Below are 12,523 nucleotides of genomic sequence, written 5' to 3' on the forward strand. Positions count from 1 at the left end.
ATAAAACTGAATTAGGGACTTTTCCACCAGAGGCATGCCATATAGCTCTGCTATGCTACGAGGATGTAAAAGCTAAGCTACGAAACTATTGACCATTTCCACATACGGTAAATTAGATTTGTGGCGTGCCCACATATAATATCTATACATAATACATTGCTACAAACATGACATGACGTATCTTATTACTTAATCGAATGCCAAATCTTTGATGAACCTGTACAGTGTACAATGACTCTCAAGTGACCGGGACTATAAAACTAACAATCACCGAGAAATTAAAATTAAATATATAAAATGAAAATTGAATTAGCAAAATATATAGAAATCTACAACAAAAACGGGCCCCTCCGGGATTTGAACCCGGGACCTCCTGCACCCAAAGCAGGAATCATACCCCTAGACCAAGAGGCCGCTAAGGCTTATGTCAAAATTATTTATTGGTTGCAATCTACAAAAAAAATGTTAATTACTTATCATATATTTATTTTAAAACCAATAAATCAGTTATTGTTGTAATTATGAATACAATAGATGTTATTCGGTCAAGCAAGTAAGCATTATTTATCCCATGAAGATTTTTTCCAACATCATCTATACAAAACATATGATACTAAAAAGAAGCCGATTCTCCTGCCATCTATTGCCATACAGACTATACTAGTTATCAGAAAATTTTTGTTTTACTACGTTTCGCTAGATGGCGCTATAATCTCACAACAGCTGTTTCCGGTGATGAGTGCCGATGTTTTGCTTTTCATTCGTCGACAATTTCATTCAATTCATTCAGTTTTGCCTTTAGACATCGTGTCAAGTCGTGTACAATTTCGCTTTATAATTTGTGTTTTTGTGCGTAGCAATTGATTGTTTTATTTTGAGAAATTTTTATTTGAAAAGTGTGTACTAATCTATTATTTTCGTCTCTAAACGTTGTGTTGACAAATTAAACTCAGACTACAAAGTGCTATTCTGTTCTTGTGTGTTCAACCAATTCTTTCACAACACAAAGGATACCTACACAGGAGACAGTTGTTTTCCGTAGTGTTTTCGCTATACAAACGGTTACCAGATACTCAGATAAAGGTAAGGGAAATAATGTTCTCTGTATTAGTTTGTATTTCGATTCCATCGCCGTGATAATACACTCATTTATTGATTTTCAACAAAAATATTTTTCGCTTGGAGCTTTATAAAAATAAAATTTTATTTCATTTCATTAGTCATTTTCATTAAACTGAAGATAAAAAGATTACAGGTAAATAAAAATTGGTCTCTAGCAGGTAGATGAAGTCACAGCTACAGCAGAACTGGTATTTGATTTGTTGTTTGTATAATTTGAATGAATTATAATACTTTTTTATATCATTGTAACACTTATAACATATAGATGTGGAATTATTACAAGTGTCTAATTGTCAGACGGCAACATAATGATGTGATGTTTACAGTCACCTATATTGGTTGTTATTGGTGGCACTATCACTAGAAGGACTTTACTTCTAGTGGACAATGCCACCAATAAGTAATGGTCTTTATGCATAATTAAAATAAACTAATGCTGGTGTACCACTAAATTGTTATGTCATGACTTTACTTATCAATCTCTACAATTTATTTATTAACACCTATGCTTACCATCTAGCCAAAAACCAAACAAAGGTCAAAGATTTATGAATAACAGGTTTAGTTAATTCAAAGTTATAATTAATACCTTATGTATATGACATACTACCATTTTAAATCCAAATAATCCATTCCAATCATGAGTAGTTCCAGTGGTGGCTCTAACAATGAAAATATTAGACTTTAGTAAGTTCAATTAGTTTAAATTCAAAGTATAGAAGCATAATTTTAAGAATTCTTTTATATGAAACCCGGGCTTCAGATGCCGCAGCCATGAATTCCTACTAAGAACACTTAAAGAGAGAAAGAGCCCACTGGTAATAATCATGAGTTTACTTATTTTTTTATGTATTGTACCTATAGTAGATAAGTATCAGTACTTAAGTATAAAATGATAGTAGTTGACCTTCAAATGTAAATCTAAATGGAAAATATGCTTTGCCCAAACCATATCTAACAAAGTTGTGTGACATTTAAAATTGAAAACCAGTTTTATTCAATATACATAAGTAATTAATAATAATAGTCGCTATTCTTTATGCTTTGGATGTAACAGATTTTTTGAAACATATAAGAATGAATGAATGTAATCATAAACAAATGTTTTTAAGTAATTATATATGTATGTAGTTTTATTTTGCTGTTGGGTTGTTGTGTGCTCTCTTGAAAATTTCAAATTCTAATAATTTCTTCAGAAATTAGACCTTCACATGCACTTTTTCATATCAAATTTTATACTATAGTAATTTCTCAAAAGTTACAAACTTCTCTTGGTGTATAAATAAATAACATTTAGTATGTATTTTTCAACTAAGTGTATGTACAATGACAATTCTTTATAAGGATACAAAACATGAGATAGATAAACTCTTTTTGCACCATTTACAAAGAAGTCATAATTTATTACAAGGTATTCAAACATAAATTAGCGCAAAGGTGGCTATAGCGCAAATGCAATTTCTGATTAGAAAAAAAAAACATCATTCAACAATTCTATTAATTTCATTAATAAAAAGTATGTAGGTACCCAAATATTAATATTTCCATAATACTACACTAATTATAATAAACTGTAAAAAGTGTATCAAGGTGAAACTAACAAATTTTCTGTTATGCCTTTACATTATTCAGTTCTGAATAGGGTTGCCAGACGTCCGGATAACGCCAGACATAGCTATGGACATAGTTAGGTTTTTTGATTGCGTTTCCGGCCAAAATAAACAGTATCCGACTGGTCCGGCTTTGGTTAGGTTTTTTGCACTTGAATCACAGTCACTTCAAAAGTCGAGTCTTGCGATCAGGAACGAGCTAGTGCCGATAATTTAATTTTGACTGATTAATAACAAAGTACGACTGATTAGGCATTCGACACAAGACACACAATCCTTAATAATGTAGGGTGTCCGGCCTTTTTATCCAAATCCGGCCTAACTGGCTGGTCTGTCCGGCTATTAGGTTTTGACGACCTGACAACCCTAAGTTTGAGTAAGTTACTCAAATTCGTTTTAGTGTTGTATTTGAATGTAAAAACATTAGAGGTACTAATTGTTATTAGACTGTAACTGCTAAAATTCTTATTGTTAGGATTCCGAGGTAAAACTAAGAACCCTATAGTTTCGTCATGTCTATCTGACCTGACCTTCTGTCACCGATTTAGCTCAGAGACTAGATACCTACTGGTAATACAAACTTATAATTTGGTTGAAATAATATAATAATTATTCAGTTTATATATATACATAGGATTACTTAAATGGACATAACTACTACACTTACTAGCTTTCTGACTAAGGAGATGCCTTTAATACCAATGTAAATATTGTATGTAAGAACTAAAATTGTATACAAGATTCACATAATTTCCACAGTATGCAATTCCCTACGTGTTTATATATATTTTATAATAGTCCGTTTCAGTACAGTAACTCTGAGACATCCGCATTTGCATCGCCCACTAAGTAGAAGAGTAGACTGGGTCAGTCAGTCAGCATGTGCTTCCGCCTAGTCGTTGCCAGCGAAGAAATACATAAGTCGCTGCCAAGCATTTAAAATGGCAGGTAAAATAGACAGTAATATTCAGAAAAATGACCTTTTCAATTAACATTGAATAAGCTCAGCGTGTTTCCACACGGAATATATAATACACGTGCTTGAATTTGTTTACGATAGGTCTTTGTTAATTCTTGCACGCGAATATTCAATCTTGACCCACATGATCACTTAATTCTTGTTAAGTCATCGGTAACATAAAAACAAAAAAAAGAACGTGAATACGTCACGTTTTTTTTCAGCATCTGCGTTAAATACGTCCGTCTTTGTTTTACAGCTCCATTCAGATATCTTTCACAATTATTAAATAAATTTCAGCGCCCAGCAACTTCGCTCCAATGGGAATTTTGGTATGCGAACATTCACCAGTCCTCATCAAATATATAATACAAATTTCATTGCAAGTTCACCACATATAGGTAAATGTAACTTGAAGCCATCCAGATAGAAAGTACACTAGTGTATCGACCATGAGCTGGTTTTGTGTTGCGTTGATACAAAGCTTAGATTAAACTTAACAATGTACATACGTTGATCATGGCCTATAGTATATTTCTGGCATGATATATATTTCCTGCATATCTCATCATCTTTTCCCCATGCAAATGTAGTGACAACTCAGAGATGCCTAAATTTACGTACAGTCTTATTGAACTAACAGTTAGGTACCAAATAGTCGACTCCTATTACTCAGGTTTTATCGACGTTCAATTTCAAATCCAAACAATCGATTTTGATTACACAGTCGATTAGCTATTGTAGAACCGTAACGTTTTCTTCTGAACTGAACATTCATTCATCATGCAATGTGATTTTCTGAGTAGAATTGTTCTTAAAATAATTGATAATTAGTCGATATTTTAAAGAATGTTCTAAATCTTCCTTCCACGGAACCCTTAGAGAGAACCTGACTCGAATTAAAAGATAGTAAATAACATTAATAGTTAAGTAACTAACAATACTCAAATGTAGCGCGGTTAGCAGAAGTGTTCTCTCTCTGGCTCTGACGCAAGATAGTTGCGCAAGAGCAAAGTCGCGTCGCAATCGCAACTCTTAACTTGGAACGTCCATTGACCATGCAATCCACCAATGGTGTTGTTCTAAATAAAAAAATTAACCAACCAGCCACAACTTCGTCTGCTAATTCTTTATTGATGACATGAATTACAATCTGTAACGGATGATGAAAAATTATCAAAATTCAGTTTTTAAAATACCGGATGTTAGTTTGTTATCTTAAAATCTATAATTTGCCGTGTAATTTGAACATACAATATTATTATTAATATGGTAGCAGTACTGGGCCAGCACTGACATTTGCACAAGGTTCACATTCGCCGCGGACATGAAAGTCCGTAACAATAACAAGGCCACTCGTGTCTGTCTAGCTGTATGATCTCCCACAGAAGATAACTTTGTACAATGTATAATAGTATAATATTCTTATGTTATACTTCTGCAAATACAACCAAGCCAATGTAGGATCTTTTTTGAATGTCCGTTTAACGTTGCAATATAAAATACTTCACCAACGAATGCAATAATAAGCAAGTTAGACGTGTGTGAGTTATTGGGGGGACAGGTACTTTTCCTAGTTTAGACGTCTTCTAGGGCCGAACACAATATCAGCATAGGTATACTTGTTTCAAAATTAAATACCTAATATTTTTTTAGATTTAGAATCTCTGCATCAACTTTTACAGAACGATTCCAATGCAACTCAGTTCAATTTATGCACCTAAAATGAATCGCATTCATACTAAAAATTAAGTCGATGGTACAAATTTACGATTCAGTTCAGTTTAGGTCGTAAAGTGGTACGCGTTAAGAGATGATGGTAAGCCCCCTGTTCTTTTTAATCTCTGAGCTTCCAGTTTGATACACCCACTCTGGTGATCTTTATCAACTCAGTTTTGCTTTTGCAGCCAAGGGCATTATCATCAGTATAAAATAAAGTCGCGCTTCACCTCCTTGTTTGAAAAATAAATACCTAATGTTTTTTTAGATTTAGGATCTCTTTACGGCTTTCTGTTTGATACATCGACTCTGGTGATCATTATCAACTCAGTTTTGCTTTTTCAGCCAAGGATAATAATATCAGTATAAAACAAAGTCGCGCTTCGCCTCTGTTTCTATGATATCTTCTTTAAAAACACAACGTATTTCAACAACTAGTTTAGTGTAGTTTATTTGGACAACTTATTTCCGAAGGTTTATACAAGACAAATGCCGCGCGAAGCCGGGCCAAGTCGCTAGTATGTTATTATAAATCTTAAAGACCCTAAATATCCCTCAAAATAAAATTCACTGTCATTATTACGATATAATTTGAAAAAATAGGAAGCTCATAAATCGATATCGTTAATCGCCAACAAAAGTCGTACCACAAAAAAAAATGTTTTTGGGCCTTAATTTCAATCGCAAAAAATATATTTTAGGTCCTAAACTGGATAGCATTAAAAGAGTAGATTAATAAGCCCCTGTAGTTTTTTGTGGTTTCTATGAAATAAACCTTGCTTATTGTAACGAGCGACGGAAAACTGAACGGTCTCCATTCACGTTCACAATACTGGCTGGACAAGGACAGACAGGCGGCATAACGCAAACTTATCTAGACGTACCTATTGTTTACATCTTATATGTTATATTTATTTATTTATTTAGTGAATCTTATATTTCTCTATATATGTGATCACATAAATTAGTCACACATAGCTTACACTATCCTAAATAGTGTATTGTGGCAAATTTTGATGAAATAGCGTAGACCTATGTCATGATCATGACCGACTGCACCTCGGTCTAGCCGCACTTCGGAGTTTAGCCGTAACATAACTAGATACAACAAAACCTGATGAATTCCCAGCACAATATTTTATTTTAATTATGTTTGACAACAATTGTTACAACAATAAATTTATCTATTTGGTCTTAGCAACTTAGTCGTCACAATATTAATAAAATCCCAGTTTCTAATTTCGTCGACATAGATTTTCTTAATTCGCCACCACGTGATAGCGCAACGCATACGGTCACACCACATGTTCCATTCTATGATGACCATCCACCAACATGACATAATATTTATTCTTTACCCTTCTACTATAAGTTCTTAGAAACGATATTTAACGTTGGGATTAAGTTGGAAAAAAAAAAACAGTAAAAAAAAAGTAATTAGGAAAAAAAAGTATTAATATTGGCAGTCTTAGTTTTGTTTCGTATTATTTATAAAAGTGTTAAACTATCACATGACCGTAGTAGGTTGTACAAGTAGGCACTATGTTAATGAAGGCTGCGTGTCATGATATTCTAATATAGAAAGTAGTTAGTCAATTAATTTAGGTCTACCGCAAAAGTGCTGTTACGCTAATATGAAAAGGGAGGGTGGTGCCGCGACCTTGCAAGGTCGTTGATGTTGCGTGGGGTGCCTATACCGACTTACGTCACGCATTCACTTGGAGCGAAATTTTAATATAGAAAATGAACAGGATTCACAATAGGCTTCTAATTGTACCGATTATGGGCCAATCCAAAGGCTCTAAAATTAGGAATGGAATAGGGACGGGTCATTTCGAAACTGCTCTCCTAGGGTTTTTGGTCTTTGGATAAGTGAGGATCAGGCTTATGATAAAGTTTGGAACATCATCGGTGAAACATAGACAAGTCGCACGCAAAAATTTTTTCACAAAGTCCAATGACGTTGGACAGCGGCTACGTTTTTTTAACGTCATCTATCTAAGAACAGTCGGGCAGCTAAAGCGAATGTAAAGATACCTACCTCAATTATTGGTGGTATCTGAAAACCAGTGCCCTGCTCTCTTTGTTGAGCGGAATATGCACTGAGATACTGCCCTTTTATATCGCTGCGGCACATTATTGTATAGTTATTATAGATTATTTATTGTAGATTATTTCTTGTGTATTTGTCCTTTAATGGTTTACTGTATCATAAATGTATATTGTGTGTCCTCGATATAAATAAACATTTAATCTATCTATCTATCAATTATGTAAATCCGTTCAGCTGTTTTGGAAAAATGAGGTAATATATAATATTATATAATAGATACATAAAAGATACGCGCAGAAAACAATACTCTTTCTTTGCAATCGGGTAAAAAGCATTACCAACAACATTAACTCCACCGCGCGTCTACCTTCTAACGCAGGTACATGCAAAACCAAATTTAATAAGATTAACTGATAATTTGCTTAGTAAAATGATTTGATTTTAAAATCACTGAATGAATGTAAATCAACTAAGATTGTAATACCTAGTTGTTTGTTGTCATGAACTTCCCACACTCCAATTTATCTTATCTGTAATTATCATTCACGGCACATATTGTAATCAATCTCTCGCGTAGGTATAACACTTCTCAAATCACGTGGCAAAATTCAGGAGACGGTAGACGCGTGGTTTATTTACTTCTGATTTACATTACTACTACATTGGGTAAACAAAATGTTGCTATCACTTTGCTGAAAAAATCTAAAATGTATGCAGTTGTTTGAAGCTTGCATCGTCCCACAGCTGCGCAGTGCGACGATATGACGAGGTCATCGCCTTGCCAACTAACTGATAACTACTTCCCAATTGACAGCCTCCAATGCGATATTATGCAAAAAAAACTTACTTAAAATATTAAATAGTTTATTTGGTAGGTAATAGGTACTTGACGTACCTGACCGTCAGGTTCTTTGTATTGTCTGTCTGCGCTATGTTTTCAAAGTGAACACAACCTTAGTTGATGCCTATAAGGATGGATTTGAGAGTGCAGGATACTCGTTCCATTGTTCGTTGTAGAAAGTGCAACACGAACTTGGATCACGACGAGAATTCTAATTGCGCTCATTCTACAAAAGGACTACTCGCAACTGTGACATTCTTTCCTTTCTCAAATGTTTGGCCCCTACCTACCTACAGGTTCAGCCTGTCGTATTAAAAAAAACCGACACTTGAGCTTAGCCACTCGTACACTTTTGTTTTGAAACGTTTCAAGAGTTTACTACACTAATAGAAGACTAGTCATTTACTGGTCTTTAGAGGGGTACTCATTTTATGCTACATATTCTTTACGTAAATCTGTAATATTTTAAAACTATTTGTTGCGTAAATCTGTTACTTTCCCCTTTTAGTTAAGTGATTCTCTGATTTCTAGTCAATTTCACGGCTCTTTTTCTGATTAGATTGTAGATTTTCCTTCACAGGCTTTTCAATTTTATAACTATGAAATTCATAGTATCTATATTTCTGCATATTCACTATAAACAAACTATAGCACTAGTTACGGAGTAATGTCAATATTCTTTAATTGGTAGGTTGCATAATGTAGTACTAGCGAACTAATGGCTTTATTATGTTACTACTCGTAAGAAGTTGGTTGCATCAATCTTTTATGGTTAATTGGTATTGTAGTACAGTATAAGAATATAGTAACAACACATTTGTAGGTCACTATGTCAATTGTTTTGCAATAACCTATCAGTTGATGAGAAACAGAGAAAGATCAGCTTATAAATGGCAGTGCTTAGGATGTAGTTTATGACACTGTCGATAATGATTTATGCAACTTGCTTCGTGGCCCCAAAATCTAATGGATCATTATTTACAGAACCTCCAAAGTGGCTGACTAATTCGCCCTTAACACAGGCGATTAACAACGCGCTGCACGATGTAATTTGCGTTGCTATTATTTGCAATTGTGTATATGCCGATAGCTGTCAGTTGAGGTTTCTGTTTTATTTTCGTCAAACAATAAAAATAAACGTTCATTTATTGCTTTTCCCCTAAAATACTAATTCATATGTCACTCGCTCTTTTCTATCCCACGCAGTCTGCAACATTCCAGTACAAACACATAGTAAAATCTTTTCATAGTGATGAGTATCTTGTGGTTGTTGTAGCGAAAATATAGAAATTCATCAACCAACCGAACGGAAGTAATACAGTGGTACTTTACCTAACCTGAATCAACGAAAGTACTCGTCAAATCTTATTTAGGTGCGATGACAATTGGAAGGGTTTTGTTGCTATTGCGCAACTTGAGAGATGAATCAGTAGTGCGTGTTAGTAAAGCTCAACAAATGACGTTGACCGCTGCGGTCGCTCACCTCTGTCACTCACTAACTCACCGAGAGCACCAGCCACGTTATACAAATACTCATAATATTAAAAGCTTGTAGCGACAACATCTTAGTATTTACTAGCTAGTAACACATAAAATTTAATTGAATAACGCAACTGCAGGGCGGTGTCAACCAATAATATTTTGGTACTTTTGTTATTGCTGTATTGACTGCACACGTCATCAACAACCTTTGTTTATAACGAATGAATCATTCTATCTATAATCTTGCATTGATTACAACATTTATATTTTGTTTTCGGAATTCCAACTACGAATTTCTTAACACAGCCAGCAAAGTATAGTATAGATACTGCACCCGCGAAATCCTTTTAAAGAAAATTCAATGTTCAAACTAACTAGCACCTCCTAAAACGTTGTATATAATGCGTACTGTACAATAAGGTATTCATTCATTCATAAAAATTGATAAACTGTTTCTATTTCAATTATCTGGGTCAAGGTGGAAACTAACACAATGCTATTCAAACAGCATAAAATGATCGACTGATAAAAGAAAACCCAGTTAAGAGAAAGTCTGAGTCCACAATTTCCTTCAAATCTGATTATTATTTTATTATGTGTACTACGAGCTCCGGCATAGAAATGACTGTAACTAGTATCACGGAAACGAGGACAAACAGATAACTATTGAAAACAGCAAATTACCCCAAGCCGTGAATCCGGAAACTTTCGTTTGCATTATTGAGTTTATGAGTACCTAACGGTTTTAAAGTCGGTCAGGCGCGGACTCACGTCACATAGGTATGGGCTAAGAGAAATGGTGAACTTAATGAAATAAAAAATAAATACGAAGCGTTAAATTTATTTTTTGCCTAATTAATTTTTGCTGAAGTATTTCTATCATACTACATTTTAACAACTTTGTCTATTTTCATATTCAGAATGTCCATGTTTTGAATTGAAATCAGGACCTTTTTATTAGCATTGTTCTTATTAACCTGTGTACGTGGCCTCATTAATAAATTGACCTACCGTGCTATTTGGCATGCTTGATTATTTATTAGTGATATATGTATGGTAATATGTGATGTGAAAGTTTGTTTTTTGTTCTACCTTCTCATTACAACAGACTGATAAATTATAGCGATTGTTTTTATATGATATGTGCCTAGTGGAAGTAAGATAATTAGAACACTTAAAAGTGACGTTTATTATAGTGAGTATTTGTGTTTTTACAAGGATTCCCATACATGTAGATGTAAACAACTCTACAATAGCCGCTGATATCTCGAGATAACAGTTATTTGCTTCAAATATTTACAATTTATTCATAGCTGCTTCTTACACTTATAGTGATAGCAGCTGAGGCACATTTCGGGCAACATTTCGTTCATTTAACTACTGTTCTAATTATCGCCATTTAGTTGTTTTATAACAAATAAATGATGCAAACCCATCGCAGTCAATAAGGTCCCTTATCTATATAAAGTATATCCTAAATATATATCAAAATGTTTTGTTGACAGCACTGGAACAAATGTTTAGATCATGACGCGCGCGGATTCTGGACAGTAAGGTAGCCACCTTATCAATTACTATCGAGTGTTGTCCCATATTTCTGGTCACGAACGACCACAACTAGATTTAGTATATAGCATTTATAGTCCTACGCGATTTATGATACGACTTCCTCACTAATTTCAATTGTGATGTGTGTAAAATTAAATTCACATATATCATAATATAAACACTCTAATTAATTTTTATTTGTTGCAGATTCTGGAATGACAACTCTACGGGCTACCTGAGACTGTTTTTGCAGTGAAGGTAAATAAATATTCTTACATTGCATTTTTCATTTTATTTCTAAAATTCGAAACAAAATGTAAATCCTCTTTGACTTTCTTTCTCTTTCTCTTCCTCTTCCTCTTCGACTTTATAATAGTAGCATCCTATTCCTATTGATGAACTTTCTATGTCAACGCTGATTTAATTTTAAAACGGTGGTTTTCACTCTTTTCGTTTGCTATACAAATCATGATAAACTTGACTTTTTATGTATTCCAAATGAGTCATTTGGAATACATAAAAAGTCATTTTCATGAGTCACGTGATAGCAATTCTCATGCAAATTTTATAAATTCATGCCTCTGCATACAGAAAACAGGTTTAAATGACTGCGTTCGCCTAAGAAGAAAAATAACCGTTCTCAGACAGGGTCGATCAATGAGTCACGTTGTTTGATGGCACTAGCTGCGGCGTCACAGGAGAGCAGTCGGGTGTCGGGTTTTTTTTCAAGTTTACTCTCCTGTAAATGATCATCGCATTTTTTGTTCATCGAGATCAAATAATAGGTACAAACATGTTTATTTCCCATTTATCTACATTTCTTTGCTGAAACCTATGCCTATTGCATTTTGTTGAAGTTTCCCTATTGCAGGCAATACGAATATTATGAAAAATTACACATAAAATTTAGCTTTTGAACAGAACAGGTTGCGACTAGTGTTATTTTTTACATAAGACACCTTCTTTGATTTCAAATTCTTTCACGCCACGCCTCATTCTCAACTAGGTAGGTACATACCCATCAGCTGTTTAAAGTTTAATTAAAAAATTCACTTAACCTTCTTGTGTTGCTGCACATATTTACGCATTATGATCTTATCAATGTTTGTTTAAATATTGTTATTATATCTTGTGTGCATATTTTTTGTAGGTTGGATGTGTTTGCAACGTATCATCTACTATTTTCTTTT

At 33.9% G+C, this 12,523-nt stretch overlaps 1 protein-coding gene and 1 non-coding gene across 3 annotated transcripts in view; one reads left to right on the top strand and one right to left on the bottom strand.

The window, feature by feature from the left end:
• Positions 1-342: 342 nt before the first annotated feature.
• Positions 343-414, bottom strand: TRNAP-UGG (transfer RNA proline (anticodon UGG)). The gene has a single exon. It is a non-coding gene; the product is annotated as a tRNA-Pro (tRNA).
• Positions 415-777: 363 nt separating this feature from the next.
• Positions 778-12,523, top strand: part of Oatp30B (Organic anion transporting polypeptide 30B) — a 32,878-nt gene continuing 21,132 nt past the window's right edge. Inside the window, exons 1-3 of one of the 2 annotated variants that reach the window (XM_053763054.1) lie at positions 778-1,083; positions 11,291-11,340; positions 11,541-11,591. The gene's annotated coding sequence lies outside the window, so the exon portion shown is untranslated. The remainder of the gene's footprint in view (positions 1,084-11,290; positions 11,341-11,540; positions 11,592-12,523) is intronic. The other variant, XM_053763043.1, reaches the window with a different exon arrangement.

Source organism: Plodia interpunctella, chromosome 2 (assembly GCF_027563975.2).
Source record: "Plodia interpunctella isolate USDA-ARS_2022_Savannah chromosome 2, ilPloInte3.2, whole genome shotgun sequence".
NCBI lineage: Eukaryota > Metazoa > Arthropoda > Insecta > Lepidoptera > Pyralidae > Plodia > Plodia interpunctella.